An 8,726-nucleotide genomic window follows, 5' to 3' on the forward strand; every position below is an offset into this window, starting at 1 on the left:
GATGGAGAGACGAGGTCTCCCGGCAGGGCTTCGCCAAGCACGGTGGGAGAGGAGGAAGAAGAAGAGCAGGGCTGCGCCGGGAGAGAGATGGAAAACCGTGTCTCCAGTTGCCAAAACCCCCGCTATATATAGGGGGAAGGGAGGGTGGTGCCCCCTTTAGGGTTTCCCCCTTGAGGGGGGAACCTTTAGATGGGGGGAGGGGAGGAGGGGGTGGCGCACCCCTGGTGGGCCTAAAGGCCACATGCGCTAGGATCCCCCCTTCCCCCTCTTAGGCGCCATGGGCTGGGTGTGGGGGTGCACTAGCCCACCCAGGGGCTGGTTCCCTCTCACACTTGGCCCATGTAGCCTCCTGGGGCTAGTGGCCTCTCCCGGTGGGCCTCCGAAACCCTTCCGGTGGTCCCGGCACTTTGCCGGTGGTGCCCGAAACATTTCCGGCGTCCAAACCCATCCATCCTATATATCAATCTTTACATCCGAACCATTACGGAGCTCCTCGTGACGTCTGGGATCTCATCCGGGACTCCGAACAACCTTCGGTAACCTTGTATAACAATTCCCTATAACCCTAGTGTCATCGAACGTTAAGTGTGTAGACCCTACCGGTTCGGGAGGCATGCAGACATGACCGAGACACTCTCCGGCTAATAACTCTCAACGGGATCTGGATACCCATGGTGGCTCCCACATGTTCCATGATGATCTCATCGGATGAACCATGATGTCAAGGATTCAATCAATCCCGTATACAATTCCCTTTGTTTGTCGGTATAGAACTTGTCCGAGATTCGATCGTCGATATACCCATACCTTGTTCAATCTCGTTACCGGTAAGTCTCTTTACTCGTTCCGTAGCACATCATCCCGTGACTAAATCCTTACTCACACTGAGCTCATTATGATGATGTTCTACCGAGTGGGCCCAGAGATACCTCTCCGTCACACGGAGTGATAAATCCTGATCTCGATTCGTACCAACCCAACAGATACTTTCAGAGGTACCCGTAGTGCACCTTTATAATTACCCAGTTACGTTGTGACGTTTGATACACCCAAAGCACTCCTACAATATCCGGGAGTTGCACAATCTTACGGTCGAAGGAAAATACACTTGACATTAGAAAAAAATTAGCATACGAACAACACGATCTAGAGCTATGCTTAGGATTGGGTCTTGTCCATCACAACATTCTCCCAATGATGTGATCCCGTTATCAATGACATCTAATGTCCATGATCCGGAAACCATGATCATCTATTGATCAACGAGCTAGCTAACTAGAGGCTTGCTAGGGACACATTGTGATATATTTATTCACACATGTATTACTGTTTCCTGTTAATAAAATTATAGCATGAACAACAGACGATTATCATGAACATGGAAATATGATAAGAACCATTTTATTATTGCCTCTAGGGCATATTTCCAACAGTCTCCCACTTGCACTAGAGTAAATAATCTAGTTACATTGTGATGTATCGAACACCCATAACATTGTGGTGTTGATCATGTTTTGCTCGAGGAAGAGGTTTAGTCAACGGGTCTGCAATATTCAGATCCGTGTGCACTTTACAAATATCTATTACTCCTCTTTGGACCTGGTCGTGGATGGAGTTGTAGCGGCGTTGGATGTGCTTGGTCTTCCAGTGAAATATGGGCTCATTGGCTATGGAAATGGCTCCAGTGTTATCACAGAAGAGTGTCATCGGACCCGACGCGCTTGGAACCACTCCAAGGTCGGTGATGAGCTCCTTCATCCAAATCCCTTCATGAGCCGCTTCTGAAGCAGCTATGTACTCTGCTTCACATGTAGATGCTGCCACGACGTCTTGCTTGTTGCTGCACCAGCTCACTGCCCCACCATTCAAAACATACACGTATCCGTTCTGTGACTTAGAGTCATCCGGATCTGTGTTGAAGCTAGCATCGGCGTAACCCTTTACGATGAGCTCTTCGTCACCTTCATAAATGAGAAACATCTCCTTAGTCCTTTTCAGGTACTTAAGGATATTCTTGACCGATGTCCAGTGTTCCATGTCGGGATCACTTTGGTACCTCCCTACCAAACTTATGGCAAGGTTTATATCAGGTCTGGTACACAGCATGGCATACATTAGAGAGCCAACGGCTGAAGCGTAGGGGACAGTACTCATCTTCTCTCTATCTGCTGTCGTGGTCGGTGACTGAGTCTTACTCAATCTCATATCTTGCAAAACTGGCAAGAACCCCTTCTTTGAGTTTTCCATATTGAACTTCTTCAATATCTTGTCAAGGTATGTACTTTGCTACAGACCTATGAGGCGTCTCGATCTATCTCTATAGATCTTGATGCCTAATATGTATGCAGCTTCTCCAAGGTCCTTGATTGAAAAGCTCTTGTTCAAGTAGGCCTTTATGCTCTCCAATAACTCTATATTATTCCCCATCAATAATATGTCATCCACATATATTATGAGGAAAGCTACAGAGCTCCCACTCACTTTCTTGTACAGACCGGCTTCTCCATAAAGTTTAAGAACCCAAACTCTTTAATCACCTCATTAAAGTGAATGTTCCAACTACGAGATGCTTGCACCAGCCCATAGATGGAGCGCTGGAGCTTGCATACCTTGTTAGCACTCTTAGGATCGACAAAACCTTCTGGTTGCATCATATACAACTCTTAAGATACCCGTTAAGGAACGCTGTTTTGACGTCCATTTGCCAAATTTCATAATCATGAAAAGAGGAAATAGCTAACATGATTCAGACTGACTTCAGCTTCGCTACGGGAGAGAAAGTCTCATCGTAGTCAACTCCTTGAATTTGCCGAAAACCCTTTGCGACAAGTCGAGCTTTGTAAACGGTCACATTACCGTTTGCGTCAGTCTTCTTCTTGAAGATCCATTTATTTTCTATGGCTCGCCAATCATCGGGCAAGTCCACGAAAGCCCATACTTTGTTCTCATCCACGGATCCTATCTCAGATTTCATAGCCTCAAGCCATTGGTTGGAATCCGGTCCCGCCATTGCTTCTTCATAGTTCGAAGATTCACCGTTGTCTAACAACATGATTTCCATCACAGGGTTGTCGTACCACTCTGGTGCGATCATACCCTTGTGGACCTTCATGGTTTAGTATAAACTTGATCCGAAGCTTCATGGTCATCATCATTAACTTCCTCTCCAGTTGGCGTAGGCGCCACGGGAACAATTTCCCGCGTTGCGCTACTCTCCGGTTCGAGAGGGGGTGTAATTAACTCATCAAGTTCTACTTTCCTCCCAATTACGTCTTTCTAGAGAAACTCTTTCTCTAGAAAGGATCCGTTCTTGGCAACAAAGGTTTTACCTTCGAATCTAAGATAGAAGGTATACCCAATAGTTTCCTAAGGGTATCCTATGAATACGCATTTCTCCGCTTTGGGTTCGAGTTTTCCTGGTTGAAGTTTCTTCACATAAGCATCGCAGCCCCAAAATTTTAGAAACGACAGCTTAGGTTTCTTGCCAAACCATAGTTCATACGGTGTCCTCTCAATGGATTTAGACGGTGCCCTATTTAAAGTGAATGCTGCAGTTTCCAATGCGTATCCCGAAAGTGATATCGGTAAGTCGGTAAGAGACATCATAGATCGTACCTTATCCAATAAAGTGCGATTACGATGTTCAGACACTCCGTTATGTTGCGGTGTGCCACGCGGCGTTAGTTGTGAAACAATTCCACACTTCCTTAGGTGTGTGCCAAACTCATGACTCAAATACTCTCCCCCACGATCAGATCGTAGACAGTTTATTTTTCTGTCACGTTGATTCTCAACCTCACTCTGAAATTCCTTGAACTTTTCAAACATCTCAGATTTGTGCTTCATGAAGTATATATACCCATACCTACTCAAATCATCGGTGAGAGTGGGAACATAACGATAGCCACCGCGAGCTTCAACGTTCATTTCCAATAAGTCGGTTACTCTCTCCATTATTCTTGAGAATGGAGTCTTAGTCATCTTGCCCATGAGGCACGGTTCGCATGTGTCAAATGATTCAAAGTCAAGAGACTCTGATAGTCCATCAATATGGAGCTTCTTCATGCGCTTAACACCGATATGACCAAGGTGGCAGTGTCACAAGTATGTGGGACTATCATTATCAACTTGACATCTTTTGGTACTCACACTATGAATATGTGTAACATCATGATTGAGATTCATCAAGAATAAACCGTTCACAAGCGTAGCATGACCATAAAACATATCACTCATATAAATAGAACCACCATTATTCTCTGACTTAAATGAGTAGCCGTCTCACATTAAGCAAGACCCTGATACAATATTCATGCTCAAAGCTGGTACTAAATAACAATTATTAAGGTTTAAAACTAACCCCGACGGTAGATGTAGAGGCAGCGTGCCGACGACGATCACATCGACCTTGGAGCCATTCCCGACGCGCATCGTCACCTCATCCTTGGCTAGCGTCCGCTTATTCCACAGTTCCTGCTTTGAGTTGCAAATGTGAGCAACAACACCAGTATCAAATACCCAGGAGCTACTACGAGCACTGGTAAGGTACACATCAATAACATGTATATCATATATACCTTTAATGTTGTCGGCCTTCTTGTCCGCAAAGTACTTGCACTACATGAATTAGCTTCTTTGCCGTCTGCCATCATAGTCGGCAAAGAGTAAATCCCGGACGGCAAAGACAATATCACAGACGGCAAAGAATCTCATGGCCGGCAAAATTTCCGCGTCAGCCTACGACGGCATCGTAGCTTCTTTGCCGCCTGTCTCCCCAAAGCGGACGGCAAAGAGCTTTGCTGTCAGCTTTTCATAGGAGCAGTCGACAAAGTGACCGAGACGGCAGCCGACAGGCGTTGCCTCCGTTAGGGGCTAACGGAGGCTTTGCCGTCTGCCTCCCCCTCTTCTTTGCCGTCTGCCTCCCCCCTCTTCTTTGCCGTCTGCCTCCTCCTCCTCCCCCCTCCACTCTTTGCCGTCTGCCTACCCTCCTCCCTCCTCTGTGCCCTGTTCTTTGTCGTCTGCCCCCCTGGAAGCAGACAACAAAGATACTATATGGCCAGCTGCTACTGCCCAGGTTGCACAGCTAGGCGCCACGTGGCACCTTTGCCGTCGGCCAGCTGACGGCAAAGGCCTTTGCCATCAGCTGGCAGACGTCAAAGAGCCTATATTGTCACATTTTTGTTTATTTTTTTATTTCACAGCACATATACATATAATTCATAGCACATATATGATAAATAGGTCACAACACATATATGATATACATAAAAGCTCATCAATGCCATTTGTTCATCAACGTACATCCCATATATCAAAAGAACCAACACATACAAAGTTTCATCCATATATACATACATATAGTTGCACATATATTGTTCATCCATATATACATATACATATAGTTCCACATTGTTCATCAACTCAAATAAAAACGGAAACTAAAGCACTCCAATGCCAGCTTCCATGCATGTAGTACATCCAATCTGCAAAATGGGAATAAGAAAGTCAGAAGAAGAAGAACAACAACATATATATGACAAATAAGCTAAATTAAAGAAGACAGAGAAGTAGGAAGAAGAGAACAAGGAGAAGAAAAACAAGAAGGAGGAGGAGGAGGAGGAGGAGGGGAAGGGGAAGGAGAAGGAGAAGGAGGAGGAGAAGAAGAAAAAAGAAGATAAGGAGAAGGAGAAGAAGGAGGAGAAGAAGGAGGAGAGAAGAAGAAGGAGAAGAATGAGGGCTCCTTATCCTTCTTCTCCTCCTTCTCCTTCTTCTTCTCTTCTTCTCCTCCTCCCTCTTCGTCTTCTCCTTCTCCTTCTCCTTCTCTTCTTCTCTTCTTCTTCTTCTTCTTCTTCTTCTTCTTCTTCCTTCTTTTCATTTCTCCTCTTCTCCTCTTCGTGGAGCTAAATTAGCTAACTATGTCTTTATGGAGCTAAATGGGCTAATTATGTCATTTAGAGGAAAACTACCTAAGTATATAATATTAATGAGCTAACCAAGGTTCTTATGCCATTTTGAGCTTATAATGTCTTTTAGGAGCTAAATTGGCTAATTATATCATTGTTGGGGAAATTAAGGCAAGGAGAATATGAAAGAGGAGAAGAAAGAGGAGGAGGAGGAGGATAAAAAGAAATAAAGAAGAAGGAGGAGAAGGACTAGAAGGTCCCTGGCCTTCTCCTTCTCATCCTCCTCCTCCTCCTCCTTCTGCTTCTTCTCTTCTTCTTCTTCTTCTTCTTCTTTCTTTTCATTTTTCCTATTTCTTCTCCTCTTCTCCTCTTCTTGGAGCTAAATTAGCTAACTATGTATTTTTGGAGCTAAATGGGCTAATTATCCCATTTTAGAGGAACCCAAGCTAAGTATATAATATTAATGAGCTAACCAAGGTTCTTATGCCATTTTGAGGTTATTATGGCATTTTGGAGCTAAATGGGCTAATTATGTCATTGTTGGGGAAATTAAGGCGAGGAGAATATGAAATAGGAGAAGAAAGAGGAGGAGGAGGAGAAGAAGAAGAAATAAACAAGAAGGAGGAGAAGGATGAGGAGGAGGAGAAGGACTAGAAGGACCTTGGCCTTCTCCTCCTTCTCCTCCTCCTCCTCCTCCTCCTCCTCCTTCTCCTTCTTCTCTTCTTCTTCTTCTTCTTTCTTTTCATTTTTCCTATTTCTTCTCCTCTTCTCCTCTTCTTGGAGCTAAATTAGCTAACTATGTATTTTTGGAGCTAAATGGGCTAATTATCTCATTTTAGAGGAAAACAAGCTAAGTATATAATATTAATGAGCTAACCAAGGTTCTTATGCCATTTTGAGCTTATTATGGCATTTTGGAGCTAAATGGGCTAATTATGTCATTCTTGGGGAAATTAAGGCAAGGAGGATATGAAAGAGGAGAAGAAAGAGGAGGAGGAGGAGGAGGAAGAAAGAAATAAAGAAGAAGGAGGAGAAGGAGGAGGAGGAGGAGAAGGACTAGAAGGTCCTTGGCCTTCTCCTCCTTCTCCTCCTCCTCCTCCTCCTTCTCCTTCTTCTCCTCGTACTTCTTCTCCTTCTCCTTCTCTTCTCTTTCTCTTCTTCTTTTTTTTCTTCCTTTTCATTTATCCTCTTCTCCTATTCAAGGAGCTAAATTAGGTAACTATGTATTTTTGGAGCTAAATGGGCTAATTATGCCATTTTAGAGGAAAACAAGCTAAGTATATAATATTAATGAGCTAACCAAGGTTCTTATGCGATTTTGAGGATATTATGGCATTTTGGAGCTAAATGGCCTAATTATGTCATTGTTGGGGAAATTAAGGCAAGAAGAATATGAAATAGGAGAAGAAATAGGAGGAGGAGAAGAAGAAGAAGAAATAAAGAAGAAGGAGGAGGAGGAGGAGAAGGAGGAGAAGGACTAGAAGGTCCTTGGCCTTCTCCTCCTTCTCCTCCTCCTCCTCCTTCTCCTTCTTCTCTTCTTCTTCTTCTTTATTTTCATTTTTCCTATTTCTTCTCCTCTTCTTGGAGCTAAATTAGTTAACTATGTCTTTTTGGAGCTAAATGGGCTAATTATCTCATTTTATACGAAAACAAGCTAAGTATATAATATTAATGAGCTAACCAAGGTTCTTATGCCATTTTGAGCTTATTATGGCATTTTGGAGCTAAATGGGCTAATTATGTCATTGTTTGGGAAATTAAGGCAAGGAGAATATGAAAGAGGAGAAGAAAGAGGAGGAGGAGGAGGAGAAGAAGAAATAAAGAAGAAGGAGGAGAAGGAGGAGGAGGAGGAGAAGAACTAGAAGGTCCTTGGCCTTCTCCTCCTCCTCCTCCTCCTCCTCCTCCTTCTCCTTCTTCTCCTCCTCCTTCTTCTCTTTCTCCTTCTCTTCTCTTTCTCTTCTTCTTTGTGTTCTTCCTTTTCATTTCTCCTCTTCTCCTCTTCTTGGAGCTAAATTAGCTAACTATGTATTTTTGGAGCAAAATGGGCTAATTATCCCATTTTAGAGGAAAACAAGCTAAGTATATAATATTAATGAGCTAACGAAGGTTCTTATGCCATTTTGAGGTTATTATGGCATTTTGGAGCTAAATAGGCTAATTATGTCATTATTGGGGAAATTAAGGCAATGAGAATATGAAATAGGAGAAGAAAGAGGAGGAGGAGAAGAATAAGAGGAAATAATGAAGGAGGAGAAGGAGGAGGAGGAGGAGGAGAGGACTAGAAGGTCCGTGGCTTTCTCCTCCTTCTCCTCCTACTACTACTTCTTCTCTTCTTCTTCTTCGTCTTTATTTTTATTTTTCCTATTTCTTCTCCTCTTCTTGGAGCTAAATTAGCTAACTATGTCTTTTTGGAGCTAAATGGGCTAATTATGTCATTATGGGGAAATTAAGGCAAGGAGAATAGGAAAGAGGATAAGAGAAACTTACCGTAGTGGTCATCAAGGAGGAGAAACACCTGGAGAAGGGTCGTGTGATTGCCGCTCGGGAGTTATTCTGCAGAATACATATTTTGGAATGTCTCAGTTAGCACGATGACACTCAATTATTAATACTAGTTTATAATGAAACTCACCGTCGCAATCGAAGAGAAGATGGGCATCAGCGGAGGGACTTGACCGCTCTTCTCGCACAGACCCTGAAGAGTGGGTTGTATTAGTTAGTAATGAAACATACATTACATAGATGATTTGGCTAATGTGAAAAAAACTTACCACAAAAAGCTCGTACAGGGCCCGTTGACCCGCCTCATTCCGGGACCTCTCC

This window comes from Hordeum vulgare, chromosome 2H (genome assembly GCF_904849725.1).
Source record: "Hordeum vulgare subsp. vulgare chromosome 2H, MorexV3_pseudomolecules_assembly, whole genome shotgun sequence".
NCBI lineage: Eukaryota > Viridiplantae > Streptophyta > Magnoliopsida > Poales > Poaceae > Hordeum > Hordeum vulgare.